The 19362-nt window shown below is 46.7% G+C and overlaps 1 protein-coding gene across 6 annotated transcripts in view; it reads right to left on the reverse strand.

Moving 5' to 3' along the window:
• LOC115637298 (homeobox protein PKNOX2-like) overlaps window positions 1–19362 on the reverse strand; it is a 504816-nt gene that overhangs the window by 222391 nt on the left and 263063 nt on the right. The gene's annotated exons all lie outside the window — the stretch shown is intronic.

The raw sequence follows: 19362 nt of genomic DNA on the forward strand, positions 1-19362 counted from the left end.
TCCTTTTCTGCAGAATTGCTGTCTAGCCACTCAGTCCCTAGTCTGTATCAGTTCATGGGATTCTTCCATCCTGAGTGCAGGACTCTGAACTTGTCCTTGTTGAACTTCATCAGATTCCTTTTGGCCCAATCCTCTAATTTGTCTAGGTCCCTCTGTATCCTATCCCTACCCTCCAGCGTATCTACCACTCCTCCCAGTTTAGTGTTATCTGCAAACTTGCTGAGGGTGCAATCCACGCCATCCTCCAGATCATTAATGAAGATACTGAACAAAACTGGCCCCAGGATCGACTCTTGGGGCACTCTACTTGATACCAGTTGCCAACTAGACATGGAACCATTGAGAACTACCCGTTGACCCCGATGATCTAGCCAGCTTTCAATCCACCTTATAGTCCATTCATCCAGTCTATACTTCTTTAACTATCAAAAGTTTACAACTGAACATTGACTTAATATAGCTTTGAGACTTTACTATACAGAAAAAAAGGCTATTTTTAACCATCTTAATTTAAATGAAACAAGCATAGAAACAGTTTCCTTACCTTGTCAAATCTGTTTTTTAATCTTTCCCTTTATTTTTAGCATTTTTCATTTAACACAGCACTGTGCTGTATTTCCTTTTGTTTATCTCTGCTGCTGCCTGGCTGTGTACATCTGGTTCCAAATGAGGTGTGTGGTTTACCAGTCAGTGTGTTCGTAAAACTATAAAAATGAGGGACAAGCACTCCAAGAAATCCCTCTCCCCCTTCCCATTGCATTCACTGCCCCTGTAGAGCTAAAGAAAGCAGCCATTGGACTCTGGGAGAGTTCAGACTCAGTGCTGAAAGGATGTGATGAGAAAACTTTGCTTTGAATCTAATGTAGTTTGTTAAAATTAGGTACCAGTAAGTGGTTTATCTTTATTTTTCTTGTAACCGTTTCTGACTTTTATGCCTTGTTACTTGGACTCACTTAAAACCTCTTTGTTGTTAATAAACTTGTTTTACTGTTTGATCTAATTGAGTGTGTTCAATTGAAGTGGGTGGATAACTCCATTTGGGGTAACAAGTTGTGTGCATATTATTCCCTTAAAGGAACAATAGACTCAATACATTAGTATAATCCAGGAGAGGGCTGAGCAGTACAGGCCATCATTTCTGGGGGAAAGTTTGGGACTGGGAGTGTGTTGGACTCTTTAAGGCTGGCGAGAACTAATGTGTGGCTGGCTGGCTGGCTGCAGCACATGGACGTGACTGAGATGACTTACATGCTGAAAGCTGTTTGTGAGCAGTCCAGGTTGGAGGATACAGCAGCAAGGCATTGTCAATAGCATCCCAGGGCAGGGGTGACACAGTTCATTGGTCTGTATTTCACCCTGGTATGTCACAAGTGCCTAATTCCTTTGTGAATCTAGCCCTGGAGCACTTTCTGGAAGAGATGCTTTAGCCAGACACAAGACATTGGGCTCAGTACAGAGTGAAAGTTAATGGCCCGTGATATATAGAAGGTCAGACTAGCATATCTAATGCTTCCTTTTGGCTCTACACTCTGTAAATCTCTATGGCACATTGGCTTTTTAGCACAGCAGCCAGTCTCTTGCAAGCTGCACTCAGAACACAGCAGCCACATCCATGGATGGTTTGGAAATGATGGGAGCAGGACCAAGAAGTGATGGGTGAGGATGCACCCTGAAGTAAATATACTGCTGTGGCCACTGACACTGCCAATACCACCCATATCCTCCCACTATTTGGCCATTTTGCCCCCGATTATTAGGACTCCAGGCCACCAGGTATTACAAAATGGGTTCTGGTGAAATCCTGGGCCACAGGGGGCAACAAAGCAGGTTGGTCATGCAATGTTCTAAGCATCCTCAGCTCATCTGCATTGTTTCAATGCCTGACATTTCTATGGCAACCTATGCAAACGGAGAGCTAATGGCTCCAGGCCATTGATGAAGAAAAACTGCACAAAAGAATCTATAATTAGAGGGGGAAAGTGGAGAAATGTCTCAGTCCTAAACAACCCTACCCTCACTACAGCTCTGAGTTCCACAGACACTGCTGCCAAAAAGGGGAGAAACTAGTCGCAAGGGGAGAAGTGGAGAGGTGCAGCGGTACTGACTCTGTAGCAGACAAGTCTTTTCGCTTCTCACTTTCATGCTTGGCAGATATAAGCAATTTTTGTTCTAATTTCTGCTCTGCTGTATTGCAAATTTTCAGCTGCTTCAGGAAGCTTTACTCATTGGTGAAAAGGCAAAACCAGTTATTTGCAGGCGTGACCACTGTGACTATCTTAGTCTGACCTACTGCTTAACACAGGTCAGAGACTGCCTCCAGTGATCCTGCCGTGGAGCGAATTATTCCTCACTGCCCTGAAAAGCCCAACCCTTGTTGCTGAAGTAGAGCAGGTCTTTTAGGTAGAGACTTCCACACTGTGTAGTAACTACAGCGGGGGAAGCAGATGAAAAATATTTTCACAAAATTTCACATAAGAATATTTTTCAAGTTCCAAAACTTTCATGTGTCTGTGTCATGCAATAAAATGGCTCTTTTCACATAAAAAAACCCTGTTTACACTGTTCTGGTCACCATTTTACTAAATTATAATAAAACATATGTAAAGTATCATTGGAAAAGTCATAATCCGTTGACCATCATTGTCCTATTGAAATGTACATGTCAGCATTGTACACGAGGTTATGAGAGATTGGTGGGGGGCCAGGCGGGGGGGGGGGGTTGTTGTTCACGAGCATAGCAATGTAGCAGACAGCCTGGGCTGGAGAGTTAAAAGTGGCACAGTGGTTCCACGGTCCAGATTGCACCGCAGGGGATGTCACACTTAGCCAGACTGAGGCATATTTTCTCTACAAAAAAATCACAAAACCTAACAAGCATTTAGGTAAAATGGGCCCATTTTCAAAAATTTTTGCTTTGATTGTGAATATTTGTTATCCTTTTAATAAATATGTCTGTATACAACCTGTGCTGTAATAACCTTTACAATACATTTATTCTGTTCTCATGTTTATTATTTTAATTTATTTTATTTGGTGATCTGGATTCTATCCCTGGAAACTCACCAGGGAAAATAAGTCTAATAGTCACTTTAGATCTCCTCTAGACTCACTCACCCACCCACCCACACAAACACACACACACTAAGGTTTGTTCAGGAGAGGAAATGCAAAGGCCCTGCAAGTCAGCACTGCACGGTATGTGACTGCTGTGAATGCAGGGAACAATGTGATACAGCCAAAGCTACTCTACAAATGTACATTGGAAAGCACGTGGCTCAGGGGTGTGAGAAATCCACACCCCTGAGGGATGCAGTTATACCAGCCTAGCCTACCAACCATTCCCAGCCCTGGCATAGACAGTGCTAGATCGATGGGGGAGCTTCTCCCGTCAACATAGCTACCGCCTCTCGCAGAGGTGGACTACTAGGCCAACGAGCGAAGTTCTCCCATCAGCGTAGTACCATCTTCGCTAAAGTGCTGCAGCTTAGCTGCCTCAGCTTTTTCACCGTAGACCTGTCCACGGACTCCAGGCTTTTAGAAGAACATCCCTGCCTCAGAATTTCTCCCTGCCTTTATTAAAGTCCACATTATTCAGTCCTTCTTGGGCCTGTGCAGGCACTGGAGGATCAAGACCTTTATGGTTTTAATTCCATGCTGGTGAATCTGTGCGTAAAATCATTGTCCTCTACTGGCTGGAGTATGAGGCCTGAGGAAATGTAGGGCATATGTCTCCCTAGCGTGGGTGGCCTATTTCTATTGCATGGAGGAGAGTTTCTTTTGCTCCAGAGGATTGGGCCAGGCCTATGCTTTGAGTTCTGTCTCTACTGGGAACAAGTGGAGGGATTGGTCTCGACACGCTTGGACAGTGCAGTGCTGGGTAGAGTGTAAAAACCTGAATAGGGAGGTTGAGGAAGTTTCTACACTGCAATCTGAAGTGTGACTGCAACATGTGTAAGCATACCTGAGCTACCTCGAGTTAGCCCATTAAAGATAGAGGTGGTGGTGGCACAGGCTAACCACCTGAGTGCAAGCCCATTATGCAGCCTTTGCTGCTGCATTTCACTGCTGGTTTTAGTGAACTAGTTGGATTGAAGCTAGTGCGGGTGCGTCTACACAAGCTGCAGTCATACTGCTGCTTGAAGTGTAGAGAGAAAGGGAGAGACCCTGGTACTTTGATCACTTCATGAGTCCTGGGGCAGCCAGGAGTGTTTCCGCCAAGTCACCCTTGAGGTGTCTTGGCAGCGCTAGAAAGAAGTTTGCCCAGCACCCGTCTGCACTGTCCCAGGAGCTGTCTAGCCAGCGCTGTCAGCTCCTCGTGCTAGTTAGTGAGCATTACGCTCACTCCCAATGGAAGCTCAGGCTGCTCCTCCTGTCAGCTGACGCCTTATAAAGAGCAACTCCGCTAAACTGCTGCCAGGTGCCTCCTCCAGCTCTGCTCCAGCACAGACTTGGGGAGCTGCATGGAGGGATTCATCAAGAGCCTCCCTGCTTCGCAGTCCTTTCTTTTCTGTCCAGCCAGAATGAACACTGCCCTACGTTTGTTTTCAAGTGTTTGTATTTGATACGTTGGGCTGAAATCCAGCACGCTCTTGGGGCTGGGGGTTCATTATATTCCAGTTCTGAAAATGACAAATAAAAGAGAGGGCTGATGTAGCCATGAACTCCCCTCTCACATCTCTGCTTGCTGGGCTTCGGTTTAGCACCTCTTTTTGTCACTGTGCTAGTTAATTACAATCTTTATTTAGGTGTGAATGTGTTTTGACACTCAGACTGAGATGGTGCTAACTAGGAAGGAGCTGTTCACATCAAAGAGCAGTTTACTTATACCCTATATTCCCAGCCCTACCCGTCCAAGAACCAGGAGACTGACCCTTCACCCCACAAATAATGAGTCTGACGTAAACATCATGAGCTATTTAAAAAAAAAAAATCACAGGGAGAGTCACTGCTTTGAGTGCGCGTGTGTGTGCATGTGCTTGCAGGCATACAGATATGTGTGTGGCTTCATCCGTCAGGAAATTCAACCAAAATGTGCACACACTGTGGAACACCCCCCTCTCCATGCGACTGGTGACACTTGCCCAGACTGCCCCAGGCCATGCCAAGCATTCGCTCCGACACACTCCACTTCTTCCTCATGGACACTGTTCCCAGCTCCCCTACCCCTGGACCTGCCCCAGCATCCCTCCACTGGACACTGTCCCCAGCTCCCCCACCCCTGGACCTGGCCCCAGCTCTCCTCCACTGGACATGGTCTCCAGCTCCCCCACCCCTGGACCTGCCCCAGTGCCCCTCCACTGGACACTGTCCCCAGCTCCCCCATCCCTGGACCTGGCCCCAGCTCCCTTCCACTGGACATGGTCTCCAGCTCCTCCACCCTGGACCTGCCTCAGCGCCCCTCAACCCTAGACAGTGTCCACAGCTCCCCTCACACCTGCTCTACCTCTGGGCACTGTCCCCAGCTCCCCCACTCCTGGACCTGACCCCAGCTCCCCCACCCTTGGACCTGGCCCCAGCTCGTCCTTCACCATTGCTCTCCCCCTGGGCATTGTCCCTGACTGTCTTTCTTGGCCCCTCCCTTCCTGCCCTGGGGAGTGGCCTGTATCCAGTTCTCTCTTTTCCTCAAATATACCCAGCTCCCTGTTCTGCTGCAGCCAGCTCTTTCTCTCCATGACATTGCCTCTCTGTCTCTCCTATTCCCCCTTCCCCCTTCTGTCAGCAGCATCTGGCGGGATCCCAAGTAGCTATTAGAATTGTGAATTGCAGGACCTTGTGAAATCTGGTGGCAGTCAGCAACCCTGGGTCTGGCCCCACTGCCCTGTCACATTCCACAGCCTGGGTTCATTTCAGAGCAAGCATCCTCAGCTGTTGGCATCCTCAGCTCCATCCCCTACCCTTGGGTGTGGTGCAAGGGAGTTTGAAAGCTGCCATTGCCCTTCTCCTCAGTTCTGCACTGCCATGCACTAGGCTTATACAGTGGGAGTCCCAAGTGAAGCCTTGCTGAAGATGTGGGCCAGAGTGCCACAGCTGGAAAGCCAGCATCAGGGAGCTGCTGCATGGCTGTTAATGTTGAAGGCCTGAGGATGAGCAATACTCTGCTCTCCCTGCAGCTGAGGCCTTGGCTACACTGGCGCTTTACAGAGCTGCAACTTTCTCGCTCGGGGGTGTGAAAAAACACACCCCTGAGTGCAGCAAGTTACAGAGCTGAAAAGCGCCAGTGTAAACAGTGCCCCAGTGCTGGGAGCGCGGCTCCCAGTGCTGTATGCTAATCCCCACAGGGAGATGGAGCACCTGCAGTGCTGGGAGAGCTCTCTCCCAGCGCTGGCGCCGCGACCACACTCACACTTCAAAGCGCTGCCGCGGCAGCGCTGTATCACTGCAAGTGTAGCCATACTCTGAATGATTTAGGCCTTTAAAACAAATGAATAGCTTGGTCAGAACAGGCAATTAAAAGACACTAAAGAGAGTGTCTTGAGGAGGTGGTCTGTGTGGCTGGGTGAAGGTGTGTATGGGGGGGTGCATTTGTGAAAGTGAGTGGGTATGTGGGGGGTGCATGAGTGCTGTGTATGGGGATGTGGGCGTCTGAGTGAATGAAGGGGGGTCTGGATATATGTGTGAGTGCAGGGTGATGTGTGTTGGAATGGGAAAAGGGGGTGCATGGGTGATGTGGAGAAAGGTGAGGGGGTGCATTAGGACGTACATAGGAAGAGTGTTTGAGTAGGGTTACCATATTTCAGGTTCTCAAAAAGAGGCCACAGCCAGAGGATGGGGTGGGGGGTGGGGGCATTTGGGGAGTTGCTGGAGGGGTGTGTGCACACTGGGAGGGGTACCTGGGGGGTACTGAATGGGGTTCCTGCAGCCTCACCCTCAAGGTGGGTGGCAGTGTCACTCTCTGGCAGGGTGGCTGATGCAGGCCCAGGACTCCGTGCCAGCCTCTGGGGCACTGGAACGGGGGGGAGGGTCAGGAGGCCACCACGCCCCTTTTTACCATCTGTAAGGGCAAGCAATGGGGGGAAGTGAGCGTGGGGGGGCTGGGGGGAAGAGGGGGTGCTGAGGAGGGGCCTTGGGGAAAAAGTGGCATGAGGGTGGGGCTCAGGAAGCAGTAGGGTGACCAGACAGCAAGGGTGAAAAATCGGGACTGTCCCTATAAAAGGGTGAGGGTAGAGGAAGAAGTGCAGGGGTGTGGTCACAGGGGAAGGGGTGGTGCGAGGGCGGGGACTCAGAGAGCAGGGGCGGTACAGGGGACGCGGGGCACTGGTGGCCCCTCCTCCACTTTTAGGAAGCTTCTGCTGCTCCTGGTCAGGCTGTCAGTCAGTACCTCCCTGCAGGCCTCTCCCTCTCTCCAGGGCTGGGAGTCAGGGCCTGGATGGGTGGGATTTCAGCTGCTGTGGCTGCAGGGAAGGGATCAATCAGCTATGGACACAGGGGAGGAACCAATCGGAGCATGGAGACAAATCTCACTGAGCTGCAACGTCTGCTCTGCAAAAATCCTGGACATTGCCTCTTATTAGAAAAATCTGCCCAGACAGAGGATCAAAAAAAGAGGCAATGCCTGGAAAAACCCAGATGTATGGTAACCCCGTATGGTTTGAGTACGTTTGTGTGATCACCTATGCTATTTATGGATCAGGTGAACCAGATTATTCCTGTCAGGCGCATCATTACTTTTAGGGATGTGTTGTTCTCTGACTATCCGGAGAACCCAGCTCTGTTTTATAGGTGAATCAGAATAAAAATTGCTTAGTGCTGGTCGAAAGAAGCACTAGAATGGTATAAAATATTCCTGTTTAGTGCATTTATCATTTCCATTCATCAAGAGTGACCACGTGTTAGAGCTCACTGGAATAGTACTGTTCTCTGCCATGCATACAGTATGCTGTCTCTCCGTGATAAATGAAGACCAATAAGGCTAGAATGATGGGCCCTATCAGGCCATTCCTACTGACACCTTCAATACACCACAATTTGGGCTGCAAGGGGTCTCAACTGGTTCAGCTACTGCACTTTATTGTGTATGGTCATTTCTATGGCAATCACCATCATCATCCATTAAGCCTTCAGCAAGCCAACGCAGTAGCTATTATTGTTCCCACTTTCCAGGTATGGAAACTGATGCGCAGAGGAGAAGTGATTTGCTCAAGGTTCCACAAAAAGAGGACCAACATCACTTGACTCCAAGTCCTATGCTTTATCTCCTGGACCTAGTTCCCATCTGTCCCCTCCAACCTATGGCATTGTGATAAATGGAGAATACTACATGGAAGCATCTGTTGATAAAAGTGAGTGTTTTCCTTCTTCCTTATAGCTACCCATGTGCTGTAACACTGAGTTGTGGTCAATTCCTGGCAGATCTGAGGGTAAAAAAGTAGCTTCTCTAATTATTTGAGTCTGGCCCATCTAAACCATTGAAGGAACAGATTTAATTCAGAGCAGAATTATAAAAACCTGATACGATTTATTAACCACTGGAGCAACTTACCCCAGGTGATGGTGAATTCTCCATTACTGGCAATTTTTAAAGTAAGATTTGATGTTTTTCTAAGAGATCTGCTCTGGGAATTATTCTGGGGAAATTCTCTAGTCTGTGTTATACAGGAAATCAGACCAGAGGATAATAATGGTTCTTTCTGGCCTTGGAATCGCTAAATATTTTAAATTTGAAATGTTTTAACTCTTTTACGTGGGGCATATCTACACTAGAAACATAAGTCAATCTAGGTTAAGTCAATTTACAACCACAACAATAATTACAGCAGTGGTTCATGTCCACATTACCCTCCTTCTGTTGGTGGTGCACATTCTTACCTGGAGCACTTCCACCACCTTAGAAGGGCAGCATGGGGGGCTGAGAGCCTGTGCACTCAACTCCACATGCAGCTCCTTGCCAGAACCCCAGCTGCACCACTGGGCTCTCGGCTTCCAGCTCCCTGCCACACCTAGGCTCGCAGCTGCGATCTCCACACTGGGAATCCAAGCAGCTCCCAGGAGCCTCTGGACAGCCATCATGCTATGACTGCCTGGCTCTCTGCTGCCAGCCAGGCTGCACCCTAGGCTCCCCACTTCGCGCAGGGAGCCTGGCTGCAGCAGGGAGTGGAAAGCCGAGAGCCTGGGGAGGCAGATGGGCTCGCAATGACAGGGAACAGGGAAGGGGAAGCCTCTGTGCAGTACCAGGGCTCTCTGTGGGAAGCCTATGGGCAGCAATGCGGATGGCAGCAGGGAGCTGGGCAGTAGCTGGGCTGGAAGCCAGGACCAGGGAGCCAGGGTGGACACAGCCTGACTGGGAGCAGGGAGAGAGCCCTCACCCACCACATGACAGCTCAACTTTCCTGTCAATTTCAGGCCTTCAGCATGGAGCTGTGAAATTGACAAGAAAGACAGTCAACAGCCTATGAAAGTAATGCAGTGTCTACACGGACACACTGCATGACCCTCACTACACCAACATAAGTCCTACGCCTCCTGCTGTAGTATGGTACTCACATTGGTGGGAGTAAGGCTGTAATGTGGACACTGACATAATTAGGTCACCGAAAGCTGCCTGACATCAACCTAACTGTGTAGTGTAGACCAAGCCAAAAGATACAGGGGGGAGGGGAGGAAGGGTCAAAAGGATTTTTAACTAACTTGCTTTCAAACGGGTTGATGTTGGACAGTTTCAGGATCATGTTAACACCTTTAACTCTTTGGGCCCTATGTCCTACTGTGCACTGTACCCCTCCAATCTTCATCTTAGGCCTGGTTACGGGGGGTGGGGGAGGAATCGATCTAAGTTATGCAACTTCAGCTACGTGAATAATGTAGCTGAAGACGACGCACTTAGATCTACTTACCGCAGTGTCATCACTGCAGTAGGTCGACTGCTGACGCTCCCCCGTCGACTCCGCCTGCACTTCTCGCTCCGGTGGAGTACCGGAGTCAACAGGAGAGCGCTCAGCAGACAATTTATTGCATCTAGTGAAGATAAACTAGACATGATAAATCAACCCCCGCTGGATCGATCGGTCCCGAGGTAAGTGTAGATATGCCCCTAGACTCTTCCCAATGGCTTCCCAGAGGCCATCCTTTTGTTTGTGATACCTCATCTATGTGGGATGTTCCCCTCTTCCTCACCTTCTGAGTCACTTCCTCTCCCAAGAAAGAAACCAACAGGACTCCACTGGCCATCACATACAGCCCCCAGCTAAAACCCCTCCAATGCATCATCAAGGATCTACAACCCATCCTGGACAATGATCCCACACTTTCACAGGCCTTGGGTGGCAGGCCAGTCCTTGCCCACAGACAACCTGCCAACCTGAAACATATTCTCACCAGTAACTGCACATCGCACCATAATAACTCTAGCTCAGGAACCAATCCATGCAACAAACCTCGATGCCAACTCTGCCCACATATCTACACCAGCGACACCATCACAGGACCTAACAAGATCAGCCACACCATTACTGGTTCATTCACCTGCACATCCACCAATGTAATATACGCCATCATATGCCAGCAATGCCCCTCTGCTATGTACATCGGCCAAACTGGACAGTCTCTACGGAAAAGGATAAATGGACACAAATCAGACATTAGGAATGGCAATATACAAAAACCTGTAAGAGAACACTTCAACCTCCCTGGCCACACTATTGCAGATCTTAAGGTGGCCATCCTGCAGCAAAAAAACTTCAGGACCAGACTTCAAAGAGAAACTGCTGAGCTTCAGTTCATCTGCAAATTTGACACCATCAGCTCAGGATTGAACAAAGACTGTGAATGGCTTGCCAACTACAGAACCAGTTTCTCCTCTCTTGGTTTTCACACCTCAACTGCTAGAACAGGGCCTCATCCTCCCTGATTGAACTGACCTCATTATCTCCAGCTTGCTTGCTAGCATATATATACCTGCCCCTGGAAATTTCCACCACATGCATCTGAAGAAGTGGGTATTCACCTACGAAAGCTCATGCTCCAAAACGTCTGTTAGTCTATAAGGTGCCACAGGATTCTTTGCTGCTTTTACAGATCCAGACTAACACGGCTACCCCTCTGATACTTTCCTCTCCTGAAAATGCATTTCTTTTTTTGTTAGCATGTGATTGTCTATCGCAGTAAAGGATTTTGTGATACCATCCATTAAAGATGTTACATTGTTCTGCAGGGCATTGTACTAGCATTTGGAACTTAAAATTCTCTCTGTAATCTAAACAATTGGGGATTAATAAAACACATATCAGAAACAGAAAAGAGGTTCAAAGATGACACTGCAGTCATTCTTTTCTTCAGGCTGTGGAAATAATTAGATTTGCCCCCATAATTAACAATTTACCTCGTTCTTATTATTTTCCCGACAGCCTGCAGAAAGCTGCTAGGCTGAAATACAGCCTCTCGCCTCATCTTCTATCCCCAGTAGCTATTCCTCTGAGTTCAAGCATAACAATTTATATGACAGAAAGAGAGAAAGCAAAACTAAAAGGAGACAGAAAATGAGGAAACTGTGGCCAATATCAAACCACCATAACATACAGCACAGTGCTATTAGCCATCATTGCTGCCACAATACAGCAAAGCAAGCAACAGCTCCAACAAATCCACCCTGCAATAAGCAGGCACCACTCCCATGGACTCAGCAGGTGTTGTGCTCTCTTACACCAATGTTTAATTTGGTCCCGGAAGAGCTTTGCTTCCTTAGAGCTGTGTCACAGATGGGACATTATCTACCACCTTTAATTAAATGTAAAATCTTATCTGCAGAGATTAAGATCAGCCAGCTCCACCTACAGCCTACTGACCCAGAGGCTACAGAATGGTCAGTGGAACTGATATCATCTGCACTCCCTGAACACCTCATTAACACCAAGGCTGTCTGTACTAGAACTCCATGGGCGAGAAGAGTCTGCAAACTGGGGGGGATGGACAAGGTGGGAAGAGAGGGAAAATGAATTCACTAATAAATGAGCTTCAGCTCAGACCATCCCAGGCCTGCTCTGCATTACACACGAATGCTTGAGAGCGGACACAGTTAAGAATCACACAACTCATACCAATGTAGTGACTTCCCACTTGTGTGAAAAACAAGAAGATAGCAAGTCAGATAGGCATGAAATGGAATGGATCTAAGAGGTGGGTGCAATGGAGATGGTGCCAGGACATGACTTCCATTTAAAAAGGAAAGGCAGCAAAGGGCAGCTCCCAGAAAGACAAATCCCAAGTTTCTTCTGGGTGATTGCAGCCCTGGGCTGGATTCCTGCCACTCCAGGCTTCAGAGTCCAATTACTAATCACCACTTTGTTTTCAGGGGCCTTTATCAAGATGTGTAAACAAGGTTACAAATGTGATGAAGCCAGAGTTTCAAATTTTTGACTGGTGAAAATTGGTGCAGCTCTGTTGAAATCAATAGAGCTTCACCCGTGAACATCAACAGACAATATGCCCCTAAGAGAAAGAAACTTATATAAAAGTCAGAACATTCTGGTATGTCTAGCAAATAGAATCATAGAAGATTAAGGTTGGAAGAGACCTCAGGAGGTCATCTAGTCCAACCCCCTGCTCAAAGCAGGACCAACCCCAACTAAATCATCTCACCCAGGGCTTTGTCAAGCCAGGCCTTAAAAACCTCTAAGGATGGAGATTCCACCACCTCCCTAGGTAAGCCATTCCAGTGCTTCACCACCCTCCTAGTGAAATAGTGTTTCCTAATATCCAACCCAGACTTCCCCCCTGCTCCTTGTTCTGTCATCTGCCACCACTGAGAACAGCCTAGCTCCATCCTCTTTGGAACCCCCTTTTGGGTAGTTGAAGATTGCTATCAAATCCCCCTCACTCTTCTCTTCTGCAGACTAAACAATCCCAGTTCCCTCAGCCTCTGCTCATAAGTCATGTGCCCCAACCCTCTAATCATTTTTGTTGCCCTCCGTTGGACTCTCTCCAATTTGTCCACATCCATTCTATAGTGGGGGACCCAAAAGTGGATGCAGCACTCCAGATGTGGCCTCACCAATGTCGAATAGAGGGGAATAATCACTTTCCTCGATCTGCTGGCAATGCTCCTACTATATTGCCCAATATGCCGTTAGCCTTCTTGGCAACAAGGGCACACTGCTGACTCATATCCAGTTTCTCGTACACTGTAATCCCCAGGTTATTTTCTGCAGAACTACTGCTGAGCCCGTCACTCCCCAGCCTGTCGCGGTGCATGGGATTCTTCTGTCCTAAATGCAGGACTCTGCACTTGTCCTTGTTGTCCTGCATGTTTGGACTGAAGTGTTTGGGAAACTCCATTTGGAATAACAAAATTTGTGTACATAATTTTCTGTTAATAAGCCATAGAACCATAGGGTTAGAAGGGATCACAAGGGCCATGTAGTCTAACCCCCCTGCCAAGCTGCAGATGGCTATCCAGCCTCCTTTTGAAAACCTGCAGTGAAGGAGATTCCACTACCTCCTTAGGCAGTCTGTTCCATTGTCCTCTTCTTATAGTTTGGAAGTTTTTCCTGAGATTTAATCTAAACCTGCTTTGATGTAGTTTGAACCCATTGTCTCTTGTCCTGCCCACTGTTGCTGAAGAGAACATCTTTTCTCCATCTTTTTCAGCCTTCCAAGTATTTGAACACGGCTATCATGTCCCCTGTTAATCTCCTCTTTTCCAAACTAACCATACCCAGTTCCTTTAGCCTCTGCTCATGTGACTTACATTCCATTCCTTTGATCATCTTTGTTGTTTGGCTCTGGATCCTTTCCAGTTTCTCTACATCCTTTCTATATAGCAGTAACCAAAATTAGACACAGTACTCCAGCTGAGGCCTACCCAGCACCAAGAAGAGCGGTACTATCACCTCCCATGACACGCACGCTATATCTCTGTTAATGAAACCTAAAATTACATTTGCTTTTCTTGCAGCAGTGTCACATTGCTGACTCATGTTGAGGTTGTGATCCACCACAGCTCCCAGATCCTTCTCAGCAGTGCTGCTGCCAAGCCAGTTATTCCCCATTCTGTATTTGTGCATTTGGTTTCTTTTCCCTGAGTGTAGCACCTTTCATTTATCTGTGTTGAATTTTATTTATTTGTCTAATTTATCAAGATCCCTCTTAATTTTAGCTCTATTCTCCAAAGTATTGGCAACACTTCTCCCCTAGCATTGTGTCATCTGCAAATTTGATCAGTATACTCTCTATATTTAGATCCAGGTCATTAATAAAGTTGTTAAACAACACCAGACCCAGAAAGATGCCCAGGGAACCCCACTTGAGACCTCCCTCCAATCTGACATCATTCCATTAATAGTTACTCTTTCTTTGTGTTTTTTCAACCAATTATATACCCTCTTAATGATAGTTCTGTGAAGCCCACATTTCTCCAATTTATCAGAATGTCATGTGGGACTGTGTCAAAAGCCTTGCTGAAGGACAGGTATATTATGTTCATCCCATTCTCCCATTCACCAAACCAGTTACCCTGTCAAAGAAGGAAATCAAATTGGTTTGGCAGGATTTGTTCTTAGTAAATCTATGCTGGCTGTTACTGATCACCCCTTCATCCTCCAGGTATTCACAAATTGAATGTTTTATACATCGCTCTAGTAGCTTCCCAGGTATCAAGGTCAGGCTGACTGGCCTATAGTTCCCCGGCTTCTCCCTTTCACTTATTTAAAGAGGGGCACTACGTTAGCCCTTCTCCAGTCTTCCGGGACTTCTCTTGTCATCCAGGAGTTTGTAAATATTATTGCCAGTGGTTCTGAGATTTCTTCAGCTAATTCCATCAGTACCTTCGGGTGAAAAGCATTAGGCCCTGCTGATTTGAATTCATTCAAATTGGTCAGAAGATCTTTGACATGTTCTTTACTTATCCTGATCTGCATTTCTTTCCCTTTATTGTCTATGGTAACTTCGCTAGTCCCCTGGCCATGTTATTTTTTATGAGAAGACTGAAGCAAAGTAGGCAATGAGCAGCATTGCCTTCCTATCATCTTCTGTTACCAAACTTTATATGATGGACTTTATATGATCTTATCCAGGAGGGTTCTGGGCAGTACAAGATGCACATTTCTGAGGAAAAGTCTGGGACTGGGAGTTTGCTGGTGTTGCCCTGCAGTGTAATTCATGAATGGATGGCTAGAGCACTCATACACTATAACTGGGAGATATTTACATGGTGGAGGTTGGGTGTGAGCAGACCAGGAGTGGTTGCTCTCACAGGAAAGCAGTGTAAAGGGCACCCCAAGTTGGAGAATTGAGGTAACACAGCTGTTTAACAGTCCAGATTGTACCCTGGGAAATGTCATATCCTCCCATCACCCCAGAGACCCCCTTACCAATTGATCCTCTCCCAATGAAACCAGGTAGATACCAAAAAGCCACAATTGCAGAGCCATTGGCTATTATCTTTGAAAACTCGTGGCCATTGGGGGAGGTCCCAGACCATTGGAAAAAGGCAAATATAGTGCTCATATTTAAAAAAAGGAAGAAAGAGAACCTGGGGAACTACAGATCAGTTAGCCTCACTTCAGTACCCAGCAAAATTATGGAGCAGGTACTCAAGGAATCCATTTTGAAGCACTTGGAGGAGAGGAAGGTGATCAGGAACAGTCAACATGGATTTACCAAGAGCAAGTCATCCCTGACCAACCTGATTGCCTTCTATGATGAGATAACTGGCTCTGTAGATATGGGGAAAGTGGTGGATGTGATATATCTTGACTTTAGCAAAGCTTTTAATACGGTCTCCCACAGTATTCTTGCCAGCAAGTTAAAAAAGTATGGATTGGATGAATGGACTATAAGGTGGACAGAAAGCTCGCTAGATTGTTGGGCTTAACGTTAGTGATCAACGGCTCAATGTCTAGTTGGCAGCTGGTATCATGCAGAGTGTCCCAGGGGTTGGTCCTGGGGCCAATTTTGTTCAACATCTTTATGAATTATCTGGAATGATGGGATTAATTGCACCCTCAGCAAGTTCACAGATGACACTAAGATGGGGGCAGAGGTGGATACGCTGAGGGTAGGGATAGGATCCAGAGTGACCTAGACAAATTGGAGGATTGGGCCAAAGGAAATCTGAAGAGGTTCAACAAGAACAAGTGCAGAGTCCTACACTTAGGAAGGAAGAATCCCATGTACTGCTACAGGCTGGGGATTGACTGGCTATGCAGCAGTTCTGCAGAAGAGGGCCTGGGGATTACAGTGGATGAGAAGCTGGATATGAGTCAGCAGTGTGCCCTCGTTGCCAGGAAGGCCAGCAGCATATTGGGCTGTATTAGTAGGAGCATTGCCAGCAGATCGACGAAAGTGATTATTTCCCTCTATTCGACACTGGTGAGGCCACACCTGGAGTATTGTGTCCAGTTTTGGTCCCCCCACTACAGAAGGGATGTGGACAATCTGGAGAGAGTCCAGTGGAGGGCAATGAAAATGATTAGGAGACTGGGGCACATTACTTATGAGGAGAGGCTGAGGGAGCTGGGGTTATTTAGTCTGTAGAAGAGAAGAGCGAGGGAGGATTTGATAGCAGCCTTAAACTACCAGAAGGAGGATTCCATAGAGGATGGAGCTAGGCTGACCTCAGTGGTGGCAGATGACAGAACAAGAAGCAATGGTCTCGAGTTGCAGTAGGGCAGGTTTAGGTTGGATATTAAGAAACACTATTTCACTAGGAGGATGGTGAAGCGCTGGAATGAGGTACCTAGGGAGGTGTTGGAATCGCCATCCCTAGAGGTTTTTAAGGCCTGGCTTGACAGAGCCTTGGCTGGAATGATTTAGTTCGTGTTAGTCCTGCTTTGAGCAGGGGATTGGACTAGATGACTTCCTGAGGTCCCTTCCAACCCTAATCTTCTATGATTCTATGATTGTGCCCAAAAGAGCTAATGCAATCCTTGGATGCATTAGCAGGGAAATCTCAAGTATGTATGCGTAGAGAGTTATTTTACCTCTGTATTTGGCACTGGTGTGACTGCTGCTGGAATCCTGTATCCAGTTCTGTAGTCCACAATTCAAGAAGGATGGTGATAAATTGGAGAGGATTCAGAGAAGAGCCCCAAGAATGATTAAAGGATTAGAAAACATGCCTTAGGCCAGGTCTACACTACAGACCTACACTGGTACAACTATATCGCTCAGAGATATAAAAAATCTGCACCCCTGAGCGACTTAGTTATAATGACCTAACACCCCATGTAGACAGTGCTGTGTTGGCAAGTAGAGCTTCTCCCGCCAACAGAGCTACCGCCTCTGGGAGGTGGAGCACCTACACCAATGGGAGACGTTTTCTTGTTGATGTAGTAGCATCTTCACTAATGCGCTACAGCTTAAGTGCTGTACATGAAGACAAGTCCTTGTAGTTATAGACTCAAGGAGCTCCATTTTTTTAACATAACAAAGAAAAGATTCTCCATCACTGACACTTTCAAATCAAATTTGGAAGTTCTTCTAGATGATCTGCTCTAGGAATTATTGTGAGGCAAATTTATGGTCTGTGCTATATAGGCAGTCAGACTAGATTATCACAACGGTCCTTTCTGGTCTTGAAATCTGGCTACCACCACATAAGCAGCTACACACCAAACTTCCACAACTACACAACCAGCTACACACCTGCACAACCAGCTGCCTCACCAAACTAACACAACCAGCTTCACACCAAACAGCCAGAACTGCCAGAGTTTGAAATGGCAATACAAATGATAATAATTGCCATCATCATCCCCCTTGTAAAGGGATGTGTGCAGAAGAAGCAAAGAATTCAGGTGTGCTAATGGTAGAGTGAGTGGCTACAGCTGGAGGCCTGGAGGGGATCTGCTGTTAGGGGACTCCGCCATTCATTTCCTTGCTTTTGTGGGTTTGTGCCATGTGAAGAACAGCCCCAAAGGAATGTTTTTGTACATGAATCATATGACAGGTTTTAGTGAGCTTGCTTACTGGTAGTGGCATCAATAGCTTGAGAGAATCCCAGCAAAAAGGGGTGTTCCTGCTAACCTTCACCGAGCTTTAGAAGACCTGATAGCTAAATGCTGTTGCTACAACAACTCCACTGTTTAGATTTCTCTTCCTCTCACTGGGCTACATGGAGAGAGAGTGCAGAAATCCTACCGTTGCCTATAAATTGTAGCAAAACAACTTCTGAAAGTCACAAGGATGTGCATCTCATCTAAGTGACATGTGAGAAACAGGAGAGTAGCTGACGCACATGAGTGTGTGGGTGTATATGCAGGGGGCATGTACATGTATGTATGTGTATTTGTGTGCATGCATGAATACACGGTGTATGTGTGTGAAAAGGTGTGTACGTGTGTGCTTGTGTCTGCATATGTGTGCTTGCGTATATGCATGTGCATGAATGTGAATACCTGCATGTGAACACATGAGTATGAAGTGTGAGTGCCTGTATATGTGGGAGCGTGTGTGCATGAGTGCACAGCAGTCACTCACTACGCATAGTTGCCTCACTGCACTGGGCCAATAAATAACAAAAAGTCAAAGTACCCTGTCGAAGCAGACACCATACTGTTTGGCCTCAGGCAAAACAGAGGAAACTTGGTGCCCCAGAGGTCTAGAACAGTGGGATTAATAACACATCAATTTTAATGCAGAATTTTTTTTCTGCTTCACAAACAGCAAAGTGAATGTTTGAGCATCTCAGTAGGGGGTTAATGAGGACTCTGATTAGTTATTCAGGTTTCCTTACACTGCCTCAATCCATCCTAGTGCTCCGGGATGAAAGGAAAGAAGGATTTGCAAAGAAGCTCTTAAAGATATATTGCTCTGATTTCATCTGTAGGAGAACTAAACATGACATGAGCCCCTAAAATTCAGAGCACTCCAGTGGTTCAGCTGGCAATGTGTCTATAGCACCCCAGTAAATTAATCCCACCTCTCTTATTCCACACAGCGTCCACCTTTTCCTCCTCCATGGGGGCTGACAATTAGAGAGAGAATAAAAAAGTGGTTCAACCTGGCTTGAACCCAAACTTATTCCAGTTTGATGTGCACTGGACTTTCTGCAGAACATCCCAGAGTAATCTGCTTGCTGTCCAGTGCATGAAGATTAACCCTCAAACAGCTCATCTAAAAAAACTGAAGTCAAATGCCCCTTTACATGGGTTGGCTTCACAAGGGCTGCTCAGAAATCTGAGGGTAAAAGAGAAACCGGTTCTGCAAATGGAAAAGAGGGAAGCAACCAAGCAGGGATAATAAAGATAATGGAAAGGGAAGCCAAACAAATTAATGATGACAAAGAGGTTAAGGAAAATAAAAAGGGACTTTTAAAAACATATCAGGGAAGACAGAAATACAGATGGAACTGGGCCTATTAATTAGTACAGGAGGAAGGGGATGAAATTAATAATGATGCTAACATAACAACCTGCTTTTAAAATCCGTCTT

Source organism: Gopherus evgoodei, chromosome 19 (assembly GCF_007399415.2).
Source record: "Gopherus evgoodei ecotype Sinaloan lineage chromosome 19, rGopEvg1_v1.p, whole genome shotgun sequence".
Lineage (NCBI taxonomy): Eukaryota > Metazoa > Chordata > Testudines > Testudinidae > Gopherus > Gopherus evgoodei.